Raw genomic sequence first — 27,672 nt, 5'->3', positions numbered from 1 at the left:
TTTTGCGAGTGCAGATGTATCAGAATGGTTGCCGCTGAAACGTTAATGTTGTACGCCCTGTTGTCTGCATTCTAAAGCCGCAGTGTTGTCACACATCGCATCCAACTGGTTTAACTTCACTCAATCAATTTTGGTTTTAACTTTACTCAATCAATTTTGTTTGAGATTAAGTTGATCGCTGATTCTCCGAATATTTGGGAATTGGAGAGACACCCATCACAATGGCAGTTCCTATTTCCAATCCTATAGAAACATAAATGAGCCCTAAGTACCTGTGACAGGACATTCGTGCATCTGAAGGCATGATACATCTGCATATGAAAGCCATACATCTCCATGCATATTCCGGCTACTCGATCACCCTACCTCCGGCAAGTTCCAATATTCAATGTATCTGCGACCACTGTCAGACCTGTCCCGTCTCCTCCTGCAACCTCCGTTGGCTTCCTCGTCTACCACCGTTTTCCAAATTCCGTTTTATTTTGAATTTAGTAAAGGCGTTAAAGGCTGCACCTTTTCTTCTCTGCTTTCATCCGGTCATGGGGTTGAGCGGGACCAGCAGTGGCTTCCGGGCGAGGTTGCGAGGACGCTTGTGCACTACGTGACGAGCAGGATCCTGCGCCAGCGGAAGAACGCTGAAATCAATCTCACCCTGGAAGTACTTTATGTGAGAAGCCCCTGCAATTTCTTCGTCTTCGGCCTCGTCTACGACAGCCCCCTTTGGAATGCCCTCAATGCCCATGGCAAAACCATTTTCCTGGAAGAGGACTCCAATTGGATACGGAAAGTCGTGGAGAGCCAACCAGGAATTGAAACTTATCACGTCCAATACCAAATGAAAATGTCCATGGCGGACGCCCTGCTGCACAACTACAGAAGAAATGGATCCTCCTACAGCCCCACCCGGGCCTTGAGGTCCTCCAAATGCGAGCTCGCTGTCACCAATTTGCCCGCGCTCATCTACGAGACGGAGTGGGATATGATCATGACCGTGGTTACTTCGATGCCGCGCCCGGGAGAATGTCTGCCATTTTCACGGCAGCCGTGATGGCCAGTAACAGGAAGAAGGAAGGATCCATAGATATTTTCCTTCATGATGTTGATAGGAGAGTGGAGCAAATGTATGCCGGGGAGTTCCTGTGCAGCAGCAATCTGGTGGGATCTTTGGGGAGGCTTTGGCATTTCAGGGTTCCCCCATTTTCCAAGATGAAGCCCACCAGCGGTAGCACTGACGGCTTCTTCTGTCCATCACCTATGAGCAATAAGGAATAATGGTTGCAGTGTTTACTCATCATCAGCGAGCTTTGTCTAATAAGGAATAATCATGCCCTTCATGTCCTCTTCAGTGAGCTTTGTCTAAATGGTAAGATCAATTACTGCTTTTCTTGGTTCACAGTTGTTTAGTGTCATTATGGTTTCGCTGAAGTATTTCATTGTAATCATTCTATAACCACAATGATCGTTCTCGGCAATGGTAACTCAACGACGGTGCAAGGTATTCCTTCCACAAAGGTAAATATTAATTTATTTTTTTATTTGTTATCTTGTAGCTCGGCAAGGTGTTCAATATTTTTCTTGCTTTCAATGGTCTTGAGGGTGTTAGAGTTCAACTTTCCCTACATAGTTCCTCTCTGTCTTTACAGGTATTACTCTTTTAACATTTCCCAAGTTAAGTATTACTCTTTTAACATTTCCCAAGTTAAGTATTTCAGGTGGACGCTCTGAGATTATTTGTAATATGTCTCTTTATTTGTTTGCAGGTTTGGAAGGATTCTTGATTTTCCTTCTTATTTTCTAGTGGTCAGCTCAATCCGTCCTCTATTAATTCCAAAATGTTCCTTGTTCTAGGTTAGGAGCCTGACTTGCATGGTTTACTGGCTCTCTGCATGTAGTCTTAGGTTGATGGGCCATCAAATATATCTCCCAATTACTTAAATGGATTATGTATATTTTTGGTTGAATTTTAACAACCATACAAAAATCCCTCTTGGGGTTTCTTTTACTTTTACTCCCCTTGAATGTTTCTATCACGGTCTAAGTAATTTTTTAGGGTATTTAAATGTGGTATTGTTATAGAAGTCAACATATATTTTACTCATGTGGATTCTTAGTATTCAAGTTTTGATTAAAAAATGTATTTGCAGTAGAGGTTCTATTTCCTGTTAGTTAAGAAACTATTTGTTTTCTTAAGGAATTATATGGACTCTCATTATCAAGTTCATATCAAGAATATTATTTATGATTCATGCATTTTGTACTCTTTCCATTTTGTATTGTTGGTAAATGGTTAAGTTGTTTTCCTTCTTAAATAGTTACCATCTTGTTCTGAGTTTGATGGGTTTCCCCTAACTCGTTCGAGGGTAATTTTGTTCGCAGTCTTCTATCTTGGCCTTACTTGGGATTCTTTACCCTGAGTTTGATGGGTTTCCCCTAGACTCGTTCGATGGTAATGTTTCCCCTAGACTCGTTCGATGGTAATTTTGTTCGCAGTCTTCTATCTTGGCCTTACTTGGGATTCTTTACCCATCCATGATTCTTCTCTGTGGTAACAACAATTTTTTTTGGTAACTGCATAGGACATTGTTCTCTGTCACTTAGTTTTATATGTTTATATATTGGCTACAAACATTCTCTGTTCCGTATTGTGTGTTTTGCTAGCACATATTTTATGATTTCGTTGCTTTTTTTTACCCGCAATGCGGGGTGTTGGATCTCTGAGTTTCTTTTGAAATATTCACCTGCATGTTTGTTCTTATTATTGTTATTGTTTTAATCTTCTACTTATATAGATGCTACAGAAAAAACCACATACATTTCCTCAGTTTGGTTCCACATGACTCTGGTGTAGTTACTTATTAACGTGGAGATGGACTATTTTCCAAGGAATCCATTGGCTCACCATCGGAAAACTAACCATCGAAACCCTCTATAATTATTTTCAACATATTTTGGAAGTCATGTATCCTGGTACATGCAAGAATTAGTTATTACGATTATTATTTTAATTTTCAGAGATTTGTCTCCCTCATATTGCATTACTTGAGTCTAAGTTCTTCTTAATACCGACTCTTTCTTTTAATATCCAGAAACTCAACCAACATAGAGAGTTAATTTTACCGAACAGAGGAAGTATATCTCAAGTATATCTCACAAAAGAAGTCTACTCCCCAAATTTTATATGCAAATACAGAAAGGGTTTATGGCATATTCTTTACCCTTGTGAACATTTATTCTCAACAGTCAACTTGGTTTCTTTTTGTTTACCTAATAGTCATAAGAAACAATATACCAATCTGTTTAGACTTCTTTTCTTTTACAAGGAATAACACACAGATCGTCATTTGTAGATACAGCTTGAGTGGGCCGAATGGTTAAGAGCATGTGTTTCCTCCTAAGAGGTCACGGTTCAAAACCAAAGGGGGGTAGAGTATGTATGCCTTCGTAGACTTAACCAGTCAAATCGCTACTCGACAGCTTGAACAACGTCTTGTCACAAGCACTTCTTTTTCCTCTTTCCTCAGGCCACTTGTGACCTCATCCAGCGGAGAGATTTCTTTTAATCCCAGAAAAAAAATCACTGTCTAACTACCTAGAAACTAAAGATTTTTTTTTTTAAATCTTTTCCCCTATAAAATAACAACACAATGAAATAATGATAAATATACTTTGTTTTCAAGTTCACTTACCAACCTATAACAAGTTACCATGTCTTTGCATAATAAAAAAAAAGTAAATAACTATTATTTACATAATCAGTAGTGTCACACCATCCATTTGACAAATTTACGCGAGCATTCTTCACCATTGTGTTACACCAATAAAAAGATCACATTAAAATTTTCTTTTATCATCCTTTTCAAAGTACATTCTGAGCTCATCCAATTAACAATGCCGGAGGAAATGAAAAGTTTGTTTCCGCAAAGGAGAAAAAGAATGTCGTGGACAAAGATTTTATGCTTAAGAGAGAACTATTTTTGAAGTTAATACACCAGTAAATGACAAGAATCCATTAAGAGTAGAGTTAAATATTGAAATCTCGCCTTTTAAAGGAGATATAAATAACAAAAACCCATTAAGAGTAGAGTTAAATATTGAAATCTCACCTATTAATGGAGATATTAATACAAAAGAATTTATCTTTTAATGGAAATATTAATACAAAAGAATTTAGAAACAAAATTATAGTCATATTTTTTTAATAAAGAAAAGCTTGTATTATTAATTTAAAATGTGTGAAATTACAATTTGAAAATATAAATATCAAATTTAAAAATGGTAAAATATTGAATTTTAAAATATAATATAAAATTAAGTAAAAGTACATATGTAATATTATTAATTTAAAAATTCATAATTAATTATTCATTTATAGACTTTAGAATTATGTGGTTTATTTTGTAAATAATATATATATAAAGTTTTGAATTTAAAATATCATTGGAAAATTTAAACTTTTTGTATACGATAATTATTCATTGTTAATTTATTTCATAAATCCATATTTGTCTATAAAAAAAATTACTGATTGAAAATCAATACTATTTCATTATTTTTAAACCAATATTATAACAAATTAAATTAACTACAAAAATATAATGCTCTATCTTAAGGAGGGAAAAACAAAAATTAACACATTTACCCATCTACGAATAATAGAAGTTATACTCTTTTATCCAAAAGGATTTTCGTTATTTTACTCATGTAAAAAGAAGACAATGATTACATTAAATTTCCATGTTACGCATTATTTAAACCACTTTCTTCAAAAGTTTTTTACAATAAATTTCCATGTACTACATTATTTAAACCATTAAATATTATTTACACTTTCCTTGAGTATTAATAAGTATTGTAGTTATAATTGAAATTATAAGTTTATTTTATTTATATTTTGGGAATATTTTTCAATTATATCTATGTTAAGTATTGTTTGATAAAATTAATAATAGTTAAAATTATATTTGTATATTAGATATTTTAATTTATTTATTTTGAAAACTTTAACATATTTTTACTATTTATTTTATGTATAATTATTGTATAACTATTTTAGGATGGATTGTATAATCCACAATAAGTGGATGTTGTATTATCACTATCCTACTAGAGACTCGAGAGTAGACGTGGAAATGCATCTTTCCAAATGAAACATTTACTACTCCCATGGTTTTATATGGCTTTTAATTGTTTTATGACGGTGGAGGATGCTCATTTCGATATTGGTTTAATGTGACATTTCACTTAGGGATTTATCATATCTTGGTTGGGATTGCTATGTTTTTTTTGGTCACTAAATGTCCCAGTTTGGCCTAGCCTTCGCATATGTATTAGTCATTTCAGAAGGTGGCAAACACTCATGCTACATGGTGCTATCATCCTACATAGGAGAAGAACTTATTTTCACATGGAAAGAGATTTACAATGAGTTTTATGGTTCCTCATGAAAAGGTTTAGTTCTATATAGTCAGTGCCACATCAAGTAGTTCCTTAGACTTCCTTTATATATCTTCTAGTTCTAATAATTTTGAATTTTTGTTTCCCTAGCTCTTTGGGTAAACCAATTAACCCTTTTTCTTTTTCACATCAATTGTCTAGAAAGATTATGTGGTTGGGATCGGGGAATTCTATTGGGAATCACGATTGTCGTTAAACCAAAACCTGCAGGTGTTAGTCAACGATCGCATCGCCAGAGATAAGGATCCACGAGAGGCTGTTAGTCCATGTCACAAAACACTCAAGGAGCGTTGGTTTATCCAATGTCCAACAAATTCCTCTCTGCCCTATGTCACAAACTCATATTTCCCACCACCCTAGTTGCATCTTATGAATTTTTCTACTTCTAACTCCTCACACAATCTCACATATTCTAGTATTCCCTATCCCAATCCTCACAAACGTGCCTAGTTTGTAAATGCTCCTTCCCCAACCACTCCATGCATTTACTTTATTGATCACTCAGCTCAAACATGGGAAAGTATTTCTTCATAAATATGCCCTATCAACAAGTTTGAAGTCGCAAAGGAGTGGCATAGTTCTAAGAGAAAGGTGGCTCTCACACCCAATAATGGGTTGAGTTGTATAATTATGGTGATAGAATTGCAAATGCTTAAGAAATTTTAATCTAAATCAAGATACATAATTCTACTCTACTAATCTGTGGAATTTAATTCACAATTTAGAACAACATTCACAAACATGCAATAAGAAAAAACACACATGCACGGTATTTTTTTCTAGGGGAACCGAACTGGGAAAAACTCCTCAAGACTCTTTGCATTAATCAGAGGAATAGAGATGTATTACAATTCCTTGCCCTCTCTAAGCAGAACCTGCAAGTGAATAACCTCTCTCTCTACTCAATGAGAAGCTCTAACCCAGACTTAGTCAATTTTTTCCTCTTCTTGAGCCCTTATTTCCTTGCGCAAATCTTGAGGGATTAGCACCTATTTTTAGGAGTTTTCCTCCAATTGATTGTGAAATTCCCAAGGATTGATCATTTGGCTACATGCAACACCTATACACTCAAACTATTTATAATTGCTTGTTACATTGCCTTGGAATCTCCACCACAACTGGGGAACTTGAATTCCTAGCATACACTAGCTATTTTGAGATGATTGATTAGCTAACTAGATGATCATTGAGTTAGACTACTATCCCACTACACAACTGACCTTCCACTATTTCCATTAACTATTATAACTAGTTTAAATGAATACAATGAGATATAACTGAACTGGATTACTAAAATTTAGCAATCACGCATGCTTAACTGAACTCCAAGACCTCCTACTCGAATTTACTAAGCTAACTAAGTGACAAGAGCCATGTCATACAAGTTAACTACCTCCAAGTTGTTTGTCGATGTGGAAATTCAAATTTTCTCAATTTGACAAAGGCAAAGTCAAATTGATACTTTCTTACTACACTTCTCAACACTTTCTCTTAGCAAGAAAGGGATTATCGGCCACCCCCATCTTGCACCTATGGAATTCAAACTTCCCTCTTGACAAAGCCTTTGTCAAGATGTTAGCATCTTATTCCTCTATCATGATGTATTGTAGCAACATTTTCCACCTCTACACGCAATCCTGTATATGATGATATTGGATATCTATATGCTTGTCTCGATCGTGAAATACCAAGTTCTCGAAGAACTGAATGAAACTTTGATTATCACAATAGATCACAATTGGATCCAACATATGACAAAACAATCTCGCAAGTATCTTTCTCATCTAGATCGCCTCATATATTGCTTGAATGACAACCATGTATTCAGCTTCTGGGAAAATAATTTTGTTCTGGTTAGACTTATAGTATTAGAGAAAAAAAATGTTTGGGAGACAAGATTTGAGTGACTTAATTTTGTACATAACTAGCAGGAACTTCTACACGGTGGATCATTATTAGAAAGATGCCCTGACTAATGATGGTTGGAGGAAATGGAAGGAACGTCAGGATTGACCTCAACCCCCTGAGTCAGTTCAATGGAAGCAACTGGACAGAGAGTTAGAATCCAGGAAGCTTACAGTCCAAAATGGACCAGACATTCTTCGATGGGGATATACTACAAAGGGAATATTTACCATCAAAGAGGCTTACCATTTAAAGGCAAGATGGGAGCAGGGGCATCACCATCCAATTTGGAAGAAGCTTTGAAAAGGTGGGTGGTGGTCGAGAGTTGCATACATTCTCTCGTTGGCATATAGGGGTAGAATCCTCACTTGGGATCAACTACAAAAAAGGGGTATCTATGGACCCTTGTATTGTATCATGTGTGGTCAACATAATGAGGATCTCAAACACCTATTAAATCCTTGTCCTTTTGTAGTTCAAAAGTGGCACCAAGTGGAAGATGTCTTTGGAAGTATGGATAGAGACCATCAAAGCATTAGAGAAACCATCCTTATATGGTGGACATGCCTCTTCTCAAGCCTGGTCTTAATCGCGCTTGGGGACTATCTCTAGACTCCACACTTTGGGCTATATGAAAAGAGAGGAACTGTAGGACCTTTTAGAATAGCCAACAATCTTAGGAAGAAGTATGGGAGGGAACCATCCAGAATATCCGGGAAACAATCTTGGCTAAGAAATGGCAACCAGATGACTAGCAAGTTGCTCCCCAAGAGGCTAGAATCCTACACCACCTAAACCTATCACCATCAATGATGTAGATTGTCCTGTAGATTCACAAGCTCATTTAATCTACTAAAACAAGAGACAAGAATCTACTTCTACTTTTTACAACGGAAGCCCATAAAGATCGATGAAAAAAATAATTGACAAGAGGAATAATATCAATGGCACATAACACAATAAGTATAAGGGAAAGCCACATCTCAAAACCCCGCTATCTGTATTGCATATACGAAGGATATGCACATATAGGAAAGTTAGGCATATACAGAAGGTGTGCGCATATCTTCCGTATATGCACAATTTCCATATATGCGCAATTTTTGTATATGGAATTTGCGCATATACGATGTAGATACATAAACAACGTGCATATACGGAAGATATGCACATATAGGAAAGTTAGGGATATAGGGAAGATATGCGCATATACCAATTTCCGTATATGCACATATCTTCTATATATGCACAATTTCCGTATCTACGCAATTTCTGTATATGGAATTTGCGCATATACGATGCAGATACATAAACGATATGCATATACGTCATATATGCACATATAATAATGTTAGGGATATATGGAAGATATGCGCAATTTACTAGTGACTATCGAGGGTATGCATACCATACCAGTTAACCTGGCATCCCCCTTATCACCTAGGTCTAACTGACTTTACCAGTGATTATTGGGGGGTACGCATGCCATACCAGGACTTACAGCAGTATGCCCATTTACATGTAACAAAAATTGACTCCATAATATTTTGTTTTACCTTGTTGATGTCTTTGTACATATGACATCAATTTCCATATAAAAAGAACCCATCTACCAGATTACATGGGTCAACAACCACTGTAACCGCCAGTTATCTAGGTGTTCTTTTCAGGTACATGGTTCATCAATTAATTAATCCACATGCACATATCCTCTTTCTTTTGCAATATAACACATGAGCATGGTCTCTTACATTTATCACAATACAATTACATGCATTACAGTTATAACCCGGGCCCAAAACCGTAAGACGAGACTTCAGCTTCATATCGGAGCATATTTGCATAGCAACCAAACCTACCAAACCTTTGATTGAATCCTAACCAGAGTACAATGTGCAAAGATTCTATGTTTTAAGTTTTCTTTGACACCACCGCTGTGTAGAGCTTACTTTGTTAATTCAAGTGTGGCCCTCGTGACCTTTGTTCAAACTGTGTGTGCATTTAGAAATATTTTTCCTCTCTTGTTTCTTCGATGTAGCCCCGAGCTCACCTTATTTCACGCCCATCTCCTTGGCCATGTCGAGGGTTGCCCTTATCACCTCCTGTTGCTTCCACATCAAGTCTTCAACATGCTAAGTCAAGATAGGATCTAAAATGTTCGTCGTTTTTCCCAACTATAACAGCTCCAACTCGTTGGAAAGATTCATGGCCAAAACAACTCATAGAACTGAGTCTCCAAATGAGGAAAGTCTCCATCTCTTTGTTTTGACCGTTGCCATGAAGATTAACATCCTTCATGCTATTCAAACACTTTTCCCCCTCCTCTGGAAACGATTTCTAATCCTTTAATATAGAGGGTGTGCAGTAAACATTTTTTCTTCTAGATTTATTGTCCCAAAGGTAACCATACCTAGAAAAATGCTTCCTTCCCATGACAACCGATCTCGACTTTTGCAACCTCTAGAAATCTCGACGCCATTAGCAGAAGACCCTATGGCAATAGGAACCTATTTCGGTTCCTTTAAAGAATCACTATGATTGCTTTTCCTCTGCTTAAAACAAATGACCAGATCTACATTCTGTGATATATCTATCTATCAAATTCCTCATACAAAGCTGCTACTTGGGTGTTTTCTAATCTGCCTACATCTTCCGTATATGCCCAGTTTCCGTATATGCCCACATCTTCCGTATATGCCCAGTTTCCGTATATGCCCACATCTTCCGTATATGCGCACATCTTCCGTATATGCCCAGTTTCCGTATATGCCTACATCTTCCGTATATGCCCAGTTTCCGTATATGCCCACATCTTCCGTATATGCGCACATCTTCCGTATATGCCCAGTTTCCGTATATGCCTACATCTTCCGTATATGCCCAGTTTCCGTATATGCCCACATCTTCCGTATATGCCCAGTTTCCGTATATGCCCACATCTTCCGCATATGCGCACATCTTCCGTATATGCCCAGTTTCCGTATATGCCTACATCTTCCGTATATGCGCACATCTTCCCTATATGCCCAGTTTCCGTATATGCACACATCTTCCGTATATGCCCAGTTTCCGTATATGCCTACATCTTCCGTATATGCCCAGTTTCCGTATATGCCTACATCTTCCGTATATGCCCACATCTTCCGTATATGCCCAGTTTCCGTATATGCCCACATCTTCCGTATATGCGCACATCTTCCGTATATGCCCAGTTTCCGTATATGCCTACATCTTCCGTATATGCCCAGTTTCCGTATATGCCCACATCTTCCGTATATGCCCAGTTTCCGTATATGCCCACATCTTCCGTATATGCGCACATCTTCCGTATATGCCCAGTTTGGGCATATGCGCACATCTTCCGTATATGCCCAGTTTCCGTATATGCCTAGTTTCCGTATATGCCCACATTTTCCGTATATGCGCACATCTTCCGTATATGCCCAGTTTCCGTATATGCCTACATCTTCTGTATATGCGCACATCTTCCCTATATGCCCAGTTTCCGTATATGCACACATCTTCCGTATATGCCCAGTTTCCGTATATGCCTACATCTTCCGTATATGCCCACATCTTCCGTATATGCCTACATCTTCCGTATATGCCCAGTTTCCGTATATGCCCACATCTTCCGTATATGCCCAGTTTCCGTATATGCCCACATCTTCCGTATATGCGCACATCTTCCGTATATGCCCAGTTTCTGTATATGCCCACATCTTCCGTATATGCCCAGTTTCCGTATATGCCCACATCTTCCGTATATGCGCACATCTTCCGTATATGCCCAGTTTCCGTATATGCCTACATCTTCCGTATATGCCCAGTTTCCGTATATGCCCACATCTTCCGTATATGCCCAGTTTCCGTATATGACCACATCTTCCGCATATGGGCACATCTTCCGTATATGCCCAGTTTCCGTATATGCCTACATCTTCCGTATATGCGCACATCTTCCCTATATGCCCAGTTTCCGTATATGCACACATCTTCCGTATATGCCCAGTTTCCGTATATGCCTACATCTTCCGTATATGCCCACATCTTCCGTATATGCCCAGTTTCCGTATATGCCTACATCTTCCGTATATGCCCAGTTTCCGTATATGCCCACTTCTTCCGTATATGCCCAGTTTCTGTATATTCCCACATCTTCCGTATATGCGCACATCTTCCGTATATGCCCAGTTTCCGTATATGCCTACATCTTCCGTATATGCCCAGTTTCCGTATATGCCCACATCTTCCGTATATGCTCAGTTTCTGTATATGCCCACATCTTCCGTATATGCGCACATCTTCCGTATATGCCCAGTTTGGGCATATGCGCACATCTTCCGTATATGCCCAGTTTCCGTATATGCCCACATTTTCCGTATATGCGCACATCTTCCGTATATGCCCAGTTTCCGTATATGCCTACATCTTTCGTATATGCGCACATCTTCCCTATATGCCCAGTTTCCGTATATGCACACATCTTCCGTATATGCCCAGTTTCCGTATATGCCTACATCTTCCGTATATGCCCACATCTTCCGTATATGCCCAGTTTCCGTATATGCCTACATCTTCCGTATATGCCCAGTTTCCGTATATGCCCACATCTTCCGTATATGCGCACATCTTCCGTATATGCCCAGTTTCCGTATATGCCCACATCTTCCGTATATGCCCGGTTTCCGTATATGCCCACATCTTCCGTATATGCGCACATCTTCCGTATATGCCCAGTTTCCGTATATGCCTACATCTTCCGTATATGCCCAGTTTCCGTATATGCCCACATCTTCCGTATATGCCCAGTTTCCGTATATGCCCACATCTTCCGCATATGCGCACATCTTCCGTATATGCCCAGTTTCTGTATATGCCTACATCTTCCGTATATGCGCACATCTTCCCTATATGCTCAGTTTCCGTATATGCACACATCTTCCGTATATGCCCAGTTTCCGTATAAGCCTACATCTTCCGTATATGCCCACATCTTCCGTATATGCCCAGTTTCTGTATATGCCTACATCTTCCGTATATGCCCAGTTTCCGTATATGCCCACATCTTCCGTATATGCCCAGTTTCTGTATATGCCCACATCTTCCGTATATGCGCACATCTTCCGTATATGCCCAGTTTCCGTATATGCCTACATCTTCCGTATATGCCCAGTTTCCGTATATGCCCACATCTTCCGTATATGCGCACATCTTCCGTATATGCCCAGTTTGGGCATATGCGCACATCTTCCGTATATGCCCAGTTTCCGTATATGCCCACATTTTCCGTATATGCGTACATCTTCCGTATATGCCCAGTTTCCGTATATTCCTACATCTTCCGTATATGCGCACATCTTCCCTATATGCCCAGTTTCCGTATATGCACACATCTTCCGTATATGCCCAGTTTCCGTATATGCCTACATCTTCCGTATATGCCCACATTCCGTATATGCCCACATATCCTACCATGTGAAGATACAAAATCTTGGCCCTTGTTGATCATAGACTTATTGGGCAACTCACTAGGATTTGGCTCTTTCACAAAATTATGAAAACTTGTTTGAAAAATACCTATAAGCCTCATATCAAAAGACACAATGTTGTTGATCTCGTTTCCCGTCAACGATAAAAGTCAACATCCTAGGGACTTTTATATATTCTATGGTGTTTTTATAGAGGTGATACTCCTCTTTCACACACTCACATTTTCTGATTAACTCAAAAATGTGGAATTAAACATTCAACATATTCACCTTTGAGTGGACCATGTGATTTTAAAGAAAATAAATAAAAACAAAAAGAAGTAGATACTATCTAATTAAGTCATTCCATGGCACATATCCATTCACATATCATGAGGGAGACACATTTGAAACAAATACATAGACAAAAAATAAAGAAATGGTCCAAATATTTTAAAGAGCTCTAAAATGATTTCATTCAATATCATAAACAATCATAGGAGAACATTCATGAGATTTCAATGCTTAATTAAAAGTATACGAAACCACAAATTCCATGCGCTCTTGGAAATAGCTCTCTATAAGAGTCAAAAAGACATTACAAACTTTAAGTTCAAATAGAGCAGGTGTGTAAAGTACTCTACAAAATTCCTAATACTTAAATGTAAATTGAATGCATTCATCCTTAAGGGACTAGAATGGAACTCGAATGGGACTCTTGAGGAACAATAAATGGTATATATTAAGCTAGAAGAAAGCAAAAGGAATGCAGACAGAATTACAAATGTATAACAAACTTTACAAAGTTGGATGATTTAAGACTAGGGAGAAATAAATGGGAATTGCTTCAAATAAAATATAGAACACTCACAAAATTGCAGAAGGATGACCGACTTAATGAATTATCTATCCCTACTCAATATGAAGATGCACTAGGGACTAAAACTAATTGAACCAAAGTATGATTTCTTATTAACAAAAAATTAATGCTATGAAAATTACCTACATGATTTTTTTAGGCATTAAGGTTCAAAAATTGATTTAATGGAGGTATGATTCTTTATTATAAAAAATACAACCTTACACAAGTGTTACACGGAAGCATAGTCCTTGCCATTGAAAATAGGGATTATGTTGCTAGAAAATTTGCACATAGAAGGTGATAACATGATACATATAAAGTATACTATGAGATATTTAAACTAATATTAATATAATATGGAGAATATTAATATATATCTTTCATAACTTGCTAGTCATCTGGTTGCCATTTCTTAGCCAAGATTGTTTCCCGGATATTCTGGATGGTTCCCTCCCATACTGCTTCCTAAGATTGTTGGCTATTCTAAAAGGTCCTATAGTTCCTCTCTTTTCATATAGCCCAAAGTGTGGAGTCTAGAGATAGTCCCCAAGCGCGATTAAGACCAGGCTTGAGAAGAGGCATGTCCACCATATAAGGATGGTTTCTCTAATGCTTTGATGGTCTCTATCCATCCTTCCAAAGAGATCTTCCACTTGGTGCCACTTTTGAACTACAAAAGGACATGGATTTAATAGGTGTTTGAGATCCTCATTATGTTGACCACACATGATACAATACAAGGGTCCATAGATACCCCTTTTTTGTAGTTGATCCCAAGTGAGGATTCTACCCCTATATGCCAACGAGAGAATGTATGCAACTCTCGACCACCACCCACCTTTTCAAAGCTTCTTCCAAATTGGATGGTGATGCCCCTGCTCCCATCTTGCCTTTAAATGGTAAGCCTCTTTGATGGTAAATATTCCCTTTGTAGTATATCCCCATCGAAGAATGTCTGGTCCATTTTGGACTGTAAGCTTCCTGGATTCTAACTCTCTGTCCAGTTGCTTCCATTGAACTGACTCAGGGGGTTGAGGTCAATCCTGACGTTCCTTCCATTTCCTCCAACCATCATTAGTCAGGGCATCTTTCTAATAATGATCCACCGTGTAGAAGTTCCTGCTAGTTATGTACAAAAATAAGTCACTCAAATCTTGTCTCCCAAACATTTTTTTTCTCTAATACTATAAGTCTAACCAGAACAAAATTATTTTCCCAGAAGCTGAATACATGGTTGTCATTCAAGCAATATATGAGGCGATCTAGATGAGAAAGATACTTGCGAGATTGTTTTGTCATATGTTGGATCCAATTGTGATCTATTGTGATAATCAAAGTTTCATTCAGTTCTTCGAGAACTTGGTATTTCACGATCGAGACAAGCATATAGATATCCAATATCATCATATACAGGATTGCGTGTAGAGGCGGAAAATGTTGCTACAATACATTGTGATAGAGGAATAAGATGCTAACATCTTGACAAAGGCTTTGTCAAGAGGGAAGTTTGAATTCCATAGGTGCAAGATGGGGGTGGCCGATAATCCCTTTCTTGCTAAGAGAAAGTGTTGAGAAGTGTAGTAAGAAAGTATCAATTTGACTTTGCCTTTGTCAAATTGAGAAAATTTGAATTTCCACATCGACAAACAACTTGGAGGTAGTTAACTTGTATGACATGGCTCTTGTCACTTAGTTAGCTTAGTAAATTCGAGTAGGAGGTCTTGGAGTTCAGTTAAGCATGCGTGATTGCTAAATTTTAGTAATCCAGTTCAGTTATATCTCATTGTATTCATTTAAACTAGTTATAATAGTTAATGGAAATAGTGGAAGGTCAGTTGTGTAGTGGGATAGTAGTCTAACTCAATGATCATCTAGTTAGCTAATCAATCATCTCAAAATAGCTAGTGTATGCTAGGAATTCAAGTTCCCCAGTTGTGGTGGAGATTCCAAGGCAATGTAACAAGCAATTATAAATAGTTTGAGTGTATAGGTGTTGCATGTAGCCAAATGATCAATCCTTGGGAATTTCACAATCAATTGGAGGAAAACTCCTAAAAATAGGTGCTAATCCCTCAAGATTTGCGCAAGGAAATAAGGGCTCAAGCAAAGGAAAAAATTGACTAAGTCTGGGTTAGAGCTTCTCATTGAGTAGAGAGAGAGGTTATTCACTTGCAGGTTCTGCTTAGAGAGGGCAAGGAATTGTAATACATCTCTATTCCTCTGATTAATGCAAAGAGTCTTGAGGAGTTTTTCCCAGTTCGGTTCCCCTAGAAAAAAATACCGTGCATGTGTGTTTTTTCTTATTGCATGTTTGTGAATGTTGTTCTAAATTGTGAATTAAATTCCACAGATTAGTAGAGTAGAATTATGTATCTTGATTTAGATTAAAATTTCTTAAGCATTTGCAATTCTATCACCATAATTATACAACTCAACCCATTATTGGGTGTGAGAGCCACCTTTCTCTTAGAACTATGCCACTCCTTTGCGACTTCAAACTTGTTGATAGGGCATATTTATGAAGAAATACTTTCCCATGTTTGAGCTGAGTGATCAATAAAGTAAATGCATGGAGTGGTTGGGGAAGGAGCATTTACAAACTAGGCACGTTTGTGAGGATTGGGATAGGGAATACTAGAATATGTGAGATTGTGTGAGGAGTTAGAAGTAGAAAAATTCATAAGATGCAACTAGGGTGGTGGGAAATATGAGTTTGTGACATAGGGCAGAGAGGAATTTGTTGGACATTGGATAAACCAACGCTCCTTGAGTGTTTTGTGACATGGACTAACAGCCTCTCGTGGATCCTTATCTCTGGCGATGCGATCGTTGAATAACACCTGCAGGTTTTGGTTTAACGACAATCGTGATTCCCAATAGAATTCCCCGATCCCAACCACATAATCTTTCTAGACAATTGATGTGAAAAAGAAAAAGGGTTAATTGGTTTACCCAAAGAGCTAGGGAAACAAAAATTCAAAATTATTAGAACTAGAAGATATATAAAGGAAGTCTAAGGAACTACTTGATGTGGCACTGACTATATAGAACTAAACCTTTTCATGAGGAACCATAAAACTCATTGTAAATCTCTTTCCATGTGAAAATAAGTTCTTCTCCTATGTAGGATGATAGCACCATGTAGCATGAGTGTTTGCCACCTTCTAAAATGACTAATACATATGCGAAGGCTAGGCCAAACTGGGACATTTAGTGACCAAAAAAAACATAGCAATCCCAACCAAGATATGATAAATCCCTAAGTGAAATGTCACATTAAACCAATATCGAAATGGGCATCCTCCACCGTCATAAAACAATTAAAAGCCATATAAAACCATGGGAGTAGTAAATGTTTCATTTGGAAAGATGCATTTCCACGTCTACTCTCGAGTCTCTAGTAGGATAGTGATAATACAACATCCACTTATTGTGGATTATACAATCCATCCTAAAATAGTTATACAATAATTATACATAAAATAAATAGTAAAAATATGTTAAAGTTTTCAAAATAAATAAATTAAAATATCTAATATACAATATAATTTTAACTATTATTAATTTTATCAAACAATACTTAACATAGATAATTGAAAAATATTCCCAAAATATAAATAAAATAAACTTATAATTTCAATTATAACTACAATACTTATTAATACTCAAGGAAAGTGTAAATAATATTTAATGGTTTAAATAATGTAGTACATGGAAATTTATTGTAAAAAACTTTTGAAGAAAGTGGTTTAAATAATGCGTAACATGGAAATTTAATGTAATCATTGTCTTCTTTTTACATGAGTAAAATAACGAAAATCCTTTTGGATAAAAGAGTATAACTTCTATTATTCGTAGATGGGTAAATGTGTTAATTTTTGTTTTTCCCTCCTTAAGATAGAGCATTATATTTTTGTAGTTAATTTAATTTGTTATAATATTGGTTTAAAAATAATGAAATAGTATTGATTTTCAATCAGTAATTTTTTTTATAGACAAATATGGATTTATGAAATAAATTAACAATGAATAATTATCGTATACAAAAAGTTTAAATTTTCCAATGATATTTTAAATTCAAAACTTTATATATATATTATTTACAAAATAAACCACATAATTCTAAAGTCTATAAATGAATAATTAATTATGAATTTTTAAATTAATATTATGAATTTTTAAATTAATAATATTACATATGTACTTTTACTTAATTTTATATTATATTTTAAAATTCAATATTTTACCATTTTTAAATTTGATATTTATATTTTCAAATTGTAATTTCACACATTTTAAATTAATAATACAAGCTTTTCTTTATTAAAAAAATATGATTATAATTTTGTTTCTAAATTCTTTTGTATTAATATTTCCATTAAAAGATAAATTCTTTTGTATTAATATCTCCATTAAGAGGTGAGATTTCAATATTTAACTCTACTCTTAATGGGTTTTTGTTATTTATATCTCCTTTAAAAGGTGAGATTTCAATATTTAATTCTACTCTTAATGGATTCTTGTCATTTACTGGTGTATTAACTTCAAAAATAGTTCTCTCTTAAGCATAAAATCTTTGTCCACGACATTCTTTTTCTCCTTTGCGGAAACAAACTTTTCATTTCCTCCGGCATTGTTAATTGGATGAGCTCAGAATGTACTTTGAAAAGGATGATAAAAGAAAATTTTAATGTGATCTTTTTATTGGTGTAACACAATGGTGAAGAATGCTCGCGTAAATTTGTCAAATGGATGGTGTGACACTACTGATTATGTAAATAATAGTTATTTACTTTTTTTTATTATGCAAAGACATGGTAACTTGTTATAGGTTGGTAAGTGAACTTGAAAACAAAGTATATTTATCATTATTTCATTGTGTTGTTATTTTATAGGGGAAAAGATTTTAAAAAGAAAATCTTTAGTTTCTAGGTAGTTAGACAGTGATTTTTTTCCTGGGATTAAAAGAAATCTCTCCGCTGGATGAGGTCACAAGTGGCCTGAGGAAAGAGGAAAAAGAAGTGCTTGTGACAAGACGTTGTTCAAGCTGTCGAGTAGCGATTTGACTGGTTAAGTCTACGAAGGCATACATACTCTACCCCCCTTTGGTTTTGAACCGTGACCTCTTAGGAGGAAACACATGCTCTTAACCATTCGGCCCACTCAAGCTGTATCTACAAATGACGATCTGTGTGTTATTCCTTGTAAAAGAAAAGAAGTCTAAACAGATTGGTATATTGTTTCTTATGACTATTAGGTAAACAAAAAGAAACCAAGTTCACTGTTGAGAATAAATGTTCACAAGGGTAAAGAATATGCCATAAACCCTTTCTGTATTTGCATATAAAATTTGGGGAGTAGACTTCTTTTGTGAGATATACTTGAGATATACTTCCTCTGTTCGGTAAAATTAACTCTCTATGTTGGTTGAGTTTCTGGATATTAAAAGAAAGAGTCGGTATTAAGAAGAACTTAGACTCAAGTAATGCAATATGAGGGAGACAAATCTCTGAAAATTAAAATAATAATCGTAATAACTAATTCTTGCATGTACCAGGATACATGACTTCCAAAATATGTTGAAAATAATTATAGAGGGTTTCGATGGTTAGTTTTCCGATGGTGAGCCAATGGATTCCTTGGAAAATAGTCCCTCTCGACGTTAATAAGTAACTACACCAGAGTCATGTGGAACCAAACTGAGGAAATGTATGTGGTTTTTTCTGTAGCATCTATATAAGTAGAAGATTAAAACAATAACAATAATAAGAACAAACATGCAGGTGAATATTTCAAAAGAAACTCAGAGATCCAACACCCCGCATTGCGGGTAAAAAAAAGCAACGAAATCATAAAATATGTGCTAGCAAAACACACAATACGGAACAGAGAATGTTTGTAGCCAATATATAAACATATAACACTAAGTGACAGAGAACAATGTCCTATGCAGTTACCAAAAAAAATTGTTGTTACCACAGAGAAGAATCATGGATGGGTAAAGAATCCCAAGTAAGGCCAAGATAGAAGACTGCGAACAAAATTACCCTCGAACGAGTCTAGGGGAAACCCGTCAAACTCAGGGTAAAGAATCCCAAGTAAGGCCAAGATAGAAGACTGCGAACAAAATTACCCTCGAACGAGTCTAGGGGAAACCCATCAAACTCAGAACAAGATGGTAACTATTTAAGAAGGAAAACAACTTAACCATTTACCAACAATACAAAATGGAAAGAGTACAAAATGCATGAATCATAAATAATATTCTTGATATGAACTTGATAATGACAGTCCATATAATTCCTTAAGAAAACAAATAGTTTCTTAACTAACAGGAAAGAGAACCTCTACTGCAAATACATTTTTTAATCAAAACTTGAATACTAAGAATCCACATGAGTAAAATATATGTTGACTTCTATAACAATACCACATTTAAATACCCTAAAAAATTACTTAGACCGTGATAGAAACATTCAAGGGGAGTAAAAGTAAAAGAAACCCCAAGAGGGATTTTTGTATGGTTGTTAAAATTCAACCAAAAATATACATAATCCATTTAAGTAATTGGGAGATATATTTGATGGCCCATCAACCTAAGACTACATGCAGAGAGCCAGTAAACCATGCAAGTCAGGCTCCTAACCTAGAACAAGGAACATTTTGGAATTAATAGAGGACGGATTGAGCTGACCACTAGAAAATAAGAAGGAAAATCAAGAATCCTTCCAAACCTGCAAACAAATAAAGAGACATATTACAAATAATCTCAGAGCGTCCACCTGAAATACTTAACTTGGGAAATGTTAAAAGAGTAATACCTGTAAAGACAGAGAGGAACTATGTAGGGAAAGTTGAACTCTAACACCCTCAAGACCATTGAAAGCAAGAAAAATATTGAACACCTTGCCGAGCTACAAGATAACAAATAAAAAAATAAATTAATATTTACCTTTGTGGAAGGAATACCTTGCACCGTCGTTGAGTTACCATTGCCGAGAACGACCATTGTGGTTATAGAATGATTACAATGAAATACTTCAGCAAAACCATAATGACACTAAACAACTGTGAACCAAGAAAAGCAGTAATTGATCTTACCATTTAGACAAAGCTCACTGAAGAGGACATGAAGGGCATGATTATTCCTTATTAGACAAAGCTCGCTGATGATGAGTAAACACTGCAACCATTATTCCTTATTGCTCATAGGTGATGGACAGAAGAAGCCGTCAGTGCTACCGCTGGTGGGCTTCATCTTGGAAAATGGGGGAACCCTGAAATGCCAAAGCCTCCCCAAAGATCCCACCAGATTGCTGCTGCACAGGAACTCCCCGGCATACATTTGCTCCACTCTCCTATCAACATCATGAAGGAAAATATCTGTGGATCCTTCCTTCTTCCTGTTACTGGCCATCACGGCTGCCGTGAAAATGCCAGACATTCTCCCGGGCGCGACATCGAAGTAACCACGGTCATGATCATATCCCACTCCGTCTCGTAGATGAGCGCGGGCAAATTGGTGACAGCGAGCTCGCATTTGGAGGACCTCAAGGCCCGGGTGGGGCTGTAGGAGGATCCATTTCTTCTGTAGTTGTGCAGCAGGGCGTCCGCCATGGACATTTTCGTTTGGTATTGGACGTGATAAGTTTCAATTCCTGGTTGGCTCTCCACGACTTTCCGTATCCAATTGGAGTCCTCTTCCAGGAAAATGGTTTTGCCATGGGCATTGAGGGCATTCCAAAGGGGGCTGTCGTAGCCGAGGCCGAAGACGAAGAAATTGCAGGGGCTTCTCACATAAAGTACTTCCAGGGTGAGATTGATTTCAGCTTTCTTCCGCTGGCGCAGGATCCTGCTCGTCACGTAGTGCACAAGCGTCCTCGCAACCTCGCCCGGAAGCCACTGCTGGTCCCGCTCAACCCCATGACCGGATGAAAGCGGAGAAGAAAAGGTGCAGCCTTTAGCGCCTTTACTAAATTCAAAATAAAACGGAATTTGGAAAACGGTGGTAGACGAGGAAGCCAACGGAGGTTGCAGGAGGAGACGGGACAGGTCTGACAGTGGTCGCAGATACATTGAATATTGGAGCTTGCCGGAGGTAGGGTGATCGAGTAGCCGGAATATGCATGGAGATGTATGGCTTTCATATGCAGATGTATCATGCCTTCAGATGCACGAATGTCCTGTCACAGGTACTTAGGGCTCATTTATGTTTCTATAGGATTGGAAATAGGAACTGCCCATCACAATGCTGTCATCAATGTTGTCGCAGAGCAATGTCGCAGATATCTCTGTAAACTTATTATACTAAATGCATGGCCACTTTCATACTCTACAGCTCAATAAATGAACGTTATTACACAAAATTCTTACCAATACAACAAATGCATTGCCGCATTTATACTCTACTGCTCATTAAATGAATATTATTACAGAAAATTCCTACAAATGCTAAAAAACGCTGCTGCCCATCAATGTGGGTGGCAGAGCAAACTTTTCCAGATAAGAGAGGTCATGCTTCCATTATATGTATAAAAAGGATTACAGATACAGATTTGTTTGAGCCAAAAACCTCTATAAACAACATTAACGAACACAGAGGAGTTCAAATAATTAACTGACCGGGACCCATACATCCGAGTTTTCAACTACCAAAAAGTTTTAAGAAATATTGACAAAAACTACAGGGAGATTCAGACCCAATACTGCTGATAGCCGCGAACTACAGGGAGGCTCTGTAGACAATAGCCGTGAACTCCACTGGCACAGATAAACCGAACAAAACCTGAACGAACCAAACTGACACATTCATAGAAATTTAGTGGAAGTGATCCAGCTGGGCCAGCAGCAGATAACTCAGAATTTGAAGAGATCCCTTCTCAGTAGCTGGAGACCTCTTCATTCTTCGAAGAAGATACAACCAATCTCTAACTGCAGAGCTTTTTTGGACCGGACTCAGGAGGTCTGTTTTCTGATTCCATTTTCTTAAGATATGCTGGAGAACAAATTTGGAAAGTGACTTTTGAGATTTTGAATACCGTCTATACAGAGCTTCAGTGAAAGGACATCTGACAGAGGACCCTCAGATGGTTTTTTTATGTGAACATTCAATCCACCACACATTTAGAATCACCAATAACATGCATAGTGGATATGTTTAATAAAGCTGTAAAAAATAATTATGCTCAAATGGTCACAAGTAAGATTATTTACTAAGATTATTTAGTAAGCACTCAGCGAGTTATTGATTTTAGTCCTTGCTCCATGATTACATATCTGCATTCAATATAAATTAAATAAGATGAATGATAAATATTAAGCACTATGCATTAAGTAAATGATTAGTTAAAATTATTTACTAAGATTATTTAGTAAGCACTCAGCGAGTTATTGATTTTAGTCTTTGCTCCATGATTACATATCTGCATTCAATATAAATTAAATAAGATGAATGATAAATATTAAGCACTATGCATTAAGTAAATGATTAGTTTATCCATTAAATTAATAGACAAAATGAAAAAATATTAATCCAAACATTAGTATTGACTTAATACATAATACTTAAAATTTACTTAAAATAAAAAAACATTAAACCAATCACTAACTTAACTTAATACATAATGCTTAATAATTCTTATAACTATTAATTTTCTATTAATAAAAAACCAATACTTGTGAAGGGCACACTTAGTCAAGTAAACCATTATGAATGGACCTTAGAGTTGTAACTTCAACGCTCCCGTATTCCAAAACATCTACCAACTTCGCATTTTTCCAACGCGGGCAAACTTCTTCCCCTTGGAGACTACCAGCACAAATTTTCTTCCCACGCATCCTCAATTTGGTGCCTGCTATATGGCATGCTGAAGGGACTTATGTTTTCATGTAATGATGTGATTTTGATGATTCTCTCTACCTCTACCTCCAATTCACTAAATTTAAATTTAGACTTCTAAATAATTAACTTTTCCACATACATCTTCACTTCAGGCTGGTGTAAACCTATACCACACAACATGTAATGATGTGTTTTTGATGATTCTCTCTACCTCTACCTCCAATTCACTAAATTTAAATTTAGACTTATAAATAATTAATTTTTCCACATACATCTTCACTTCAACCTGTTATTTGGTGTAAACCTACACCACATTGTTGTGTGTTAAGAAGAATTTCTATATAGGTTGTACTAAATATTTTATAACACTTACTCGAAATACAAACCATTTTTGGAATATTAAAAATAATTACGTAGCTGTAGTATATTTTTTAATAAAAATCATTAAAATATCAATCAATTTTGCAGTATTAAAAATGTTACAGAGATAGAAATATAGTAAACTACATTTTTGTATTTAAAAGATTTTCATGCGATAGCTTTACAATTTACCCCATATATATATTTTTCCATAATATAAGTTTTTTCAATAAAAGTCTCAAAAACAGATTCAGTTTTTAATATTATGTATAAACATCAAAGAGGAATAAATATTTTAGTATTTATTAATATATGTTTTTTGAAAAATGAAAATATTGATAGGGAGGAGAGATAGTTTACTATTATAGAATAGAACAATTATACTACATGTGATGGTATAGGGATGAATGGAAATTTGTATTTTTCAACTAGAATTGGATCATCCAATTCTTTGTAAGATTGTAATTTCTAATTAATTAAATACTATGCAATTTTAAACATGTAAATCACACCAAAAATTAAAATTATTTGGAGGGAATCCTTGAAAGGTGTGAAAAAAAATTAGAGTACACCCAAAAGAAGGCCAAAACCTAAAAGAGTTAGACTACATGGAATGAGTTCCTTTTAAATATAATATAAACCACAACTCACTAAAACTTGTATCTAATAGGCATTTGTTTATTAGAAACATAATAAAATTGGTTAAAAAATATGGCAAATATTAAGTATCAAGCATGAATAGAATGATTGACTTGTTATTTTTTCATCATGTCCATTAAATATCATATTATTCCTATGCAAAGTCAAATAAAAAGATAGTAGGTCAATTATTGACTTATTATATAGTATTTAATATTTACCTCAAAAACACACACTCAACCTAAGTGTAAATTGATATTAAATGTGGCATGCCTAAATATATTTTCCATATACTAAGCATTAGTGAGATCAAAGAGACATTAGTCTAGATGTCGAAAATCTTCTAGCATCTTGTGGTGAGGGCAATTAAAAATGACTAATAGGTGAGATATAACATGCAAAGGGATAAAAGGTCCTTAGCCATGAGACCAATGAGTGCATGTAATCCGGTAGAAAGAGAAATATAGTTGACACTATTTTTATCACTAATTATATGTTACTAGCAATATACATAGGTGTTCTTCCTATTGAAGGTTGGTAAATTAAGCTTTTCCAAATTAATATTGATAGATTAATAAAAGATATAAATATATTTTCTTCTTAATGTGATTTCAAATACATTTTATGTTTTCGCATTTACTTAATATAAATTATCATAATAAATGTGATCTTATGAATACATAAAATTACGAAAAAAACAATTATCAACTATGTTTACTAATATATTTATACCAATAAAAAGAACCAAATACAAGATAAAAACATATGGACTGTAAGGATGACATTCATTTAACCTTAGTGAATGAGAAATATATCAGACTTATTATCATATTATTAAAAAGAACCAAATACAACATAAAAACATATGGACTGTAAGGATGACATTCATTTAACCTTAGTGAATGAGAAATATATCAGACTTCTTTCTGTTACTAATTTCCTTGTGGTTATTTATGTATGTCTCTTTGATATGGAAATTGTATGGTAGGTTTTAAATTGAATAATGGGTATGCTTAGTCTTTGTCTTGTTTTAATTTCTACCATTTTATGTCAAACTATTTTCATCTTTTAAATTTAAGTTAATGAAAATTTTAAATACAAAACCATGGTTATTTATGTATGTCTCTTTGATATGTAAATTGTATGGTAGGTTTTAAATTGAATAATGGGTATGCTTAGTCTTTGTCTTGTTATAATTTCTACCATTTTATGTCAAACTATTTTCATCTTTTAAATTTAAGTTAATGAAAATTTTAAATACAAAACCATTACCTATTTAAAAATAGATACACAGACATCTTAATAGTAATTCTGGAATTTAAATATTCTAAAATTCGATCTATGGAAATTCGATGGCAAGTGATTAACTGAGTGCTTTACCAAATAAGGAGGGTTGCATGATAGCTAGTCCTTGCCTTAAGTGGGCAGAGCAGGGAGTGGGTGGTTGAGGATTGAAACAGTAAATAGTAACACTAACAACATACTTGAAGCAGTGAAGAAAACATGGTGATCTTCAGGCACTTGAGTTTGGGACTAAAATTTTGGTTCAAGTCAGTTAGGAAAACATTTTGAGATGGTGTATTTCTTAAACAAGAACCAGTGTGTGGCATGGGTTGACTTTGAAGTTTGAAGCAGTGAATAAAACATGGTGATCCTTGGCAAGGTAGGCCATCCAACTACTTATCCATGCCATTCTCGCCTTGCTTTACCCTTTATCACACAATTTGAAAACAAGAAGTTAAGGCAAGTGTTCTGTGGAGTATTCGTTCCCTAACACCTTACTTGTTTCGACTCTAACATATTTGGCAATAAAGAAGGGAAAGCATACAACATAAAAGAAAGTTCTTGACTATTGAAATTATAGTATACATGCTCTAGTCCATGAAACTAAATGAGAAAAAATCATGTATTACACAAAACTTGTTCAACCAAGCAATTCAACAGGCCGCTGTTGTGCGTGATTCTAGATTGTTGATGGTTAAACTAATTTCATTACCTTAAGCACAATTCCATTTTCTTGAATCAAACACTTAGGACTTTTATGAAACAAATTATATAAAACAACAAATTTTGAAATAGAACATAGTTGTTACTGAGAAAGAAGTATTGTTGAGAAACAAGTGTTGCAGCTAATTTTCCAGTGGATCAATTTCAGGTTAGCTTATAACATGTTATTCACTCGCGTGCCAGATTAGCTTAGATCCATTTGAAAGATTGCAAGTGTGGCTACAAAGTATTCAAGTTCATGTAGTAGAGGTGGCAAAAAATCAACAACCAATCCTTATCTACCCCATGCACAACATTTGTCTAGTTGTAGAATTACTAAATATAAATATGGAAACAAATTCAGTTGAATACTGAGCAAAGGATCTCCTGTAATGGATTTAAAAAATGGCTTGCATGTAGCCTATACTTGCGAAGCAGGTTTTATGAATAGACCTTCCTTGAGGTGCCTCACAAAATCAGGCAATTGTTGTTGCCATTCTTCAGAAACTAGGTGTTGATAAAATAATTCTTGCATGATAAATTGGATTATTTGCCAACTTCATGGAACTCTGGGTGTCACATTTGATGCTTGTTGGTCCTCTTTGTTTTCCTCCAACATCTTCAAGAATCTTCCTTAAGCAAATAGCTTCACAAGTTGCATTGGTCAAGGCTTTGTATTCATCTTCTGTGGATGACAAATAAATAGTTGGTTGTTTCTTGCTGCTCCATGATACGACCCCTGATCCTAAATTGAATGCATATCCAGAGGTTGATCTTCTATCATCAGTATTTCCAACGCAATCTGAATCAGAAAAACCTACCAACTCAACATTCGATTCATCAATATACAAAATACCAAAATAAAGTGTTTCCTTCAAATATCGAAGAACTTTCTTTGCTGCTTTCTAATGGCTTTCACAAGGCTTGGCCATAAATAGACTAAGGATGCTGACAAAATACAATATATCTAGCTTGGTAGTGGTAAGGTAGGTCAAACCTCCCACCAATTGACGATACAAAGTTCCATTCACTACTTTATATCCATCATCATTATACAACTTAGCATTTTGTTTTAGAGGAGTAGACACTAGTTTTCATTCAAACATATGAAATCTTTCAATGATTGTCTTTGCATATTTGCTTTGTGTGATGAT

At 35.8% G+C, this 27,672-nt stretch overlaps 2 pseudogenes across 2 annotated transcripts; one reads left to right on the top strand and one right to left on the bottom strand.

Annotated features, from left to right (window-relative positions):
- The first annotated feature begins 388 nt into the window (after nucleotides 1-388).
- On the top strand, nucleotides 389-2,104 carry LOC149177108 (arabinogalactan O-methyltransferase 1 pseudogene; annotated as a pseudogene). Its single transcript, XR_016258372.1, has 3 exons — nucleotides 389-1,363; nucleotides 1,551-1,643; nucleotides 1,761-2,104. The product of XR_016258372.1 is annotated as an arabinogalactan O-methyltransferase 1 pseudogene (transcript).
- A 17,973-nt stretch (nucleotides 2,105-20,077) lies between these two features.
- LOC149177107 (arabinogalactan O-methyltransferase 1 pseudogene) lies at nucleotides 20,078-21,927 on the bottom strand (annotated as a pseudogene). Its single transcript, XR_016258725.1, has 3 exons — nucleotides 20,794-21,927; nucleotides 20,514-20,606; nucleotides 20,078-20,426 (listed from the first exon to the last, which is right to left on the bottom strand). The product of XR_016258725.1 is annotated as an arabinogalactan O-methyltransferase 1 pseudogene (transcript).
- Between the last annotated feature and the right edge of the window lie 5,745 nt (nucleotides 21,928-27,672).

Source organism: Pinus tabuliformis, chromosome 4_1 (assembly GCF_031772625.1).
Source record: "Pinus tabuliformis cultivar Carrire ecotype Pingquan chromosome 4_1, CPIR1, whole genome shotgun sequence".
In the NCBI taxonomy this organism is placed as follows: Eukaryota; Viridiplantae; Streptophyta; class Pinopsida; order Pinales; family Pinaceae; genus Pinus; species Pinus tabuliformis.
This window is presented reverse-complemented; position numbering and strand designations above follow the sequence as displayed.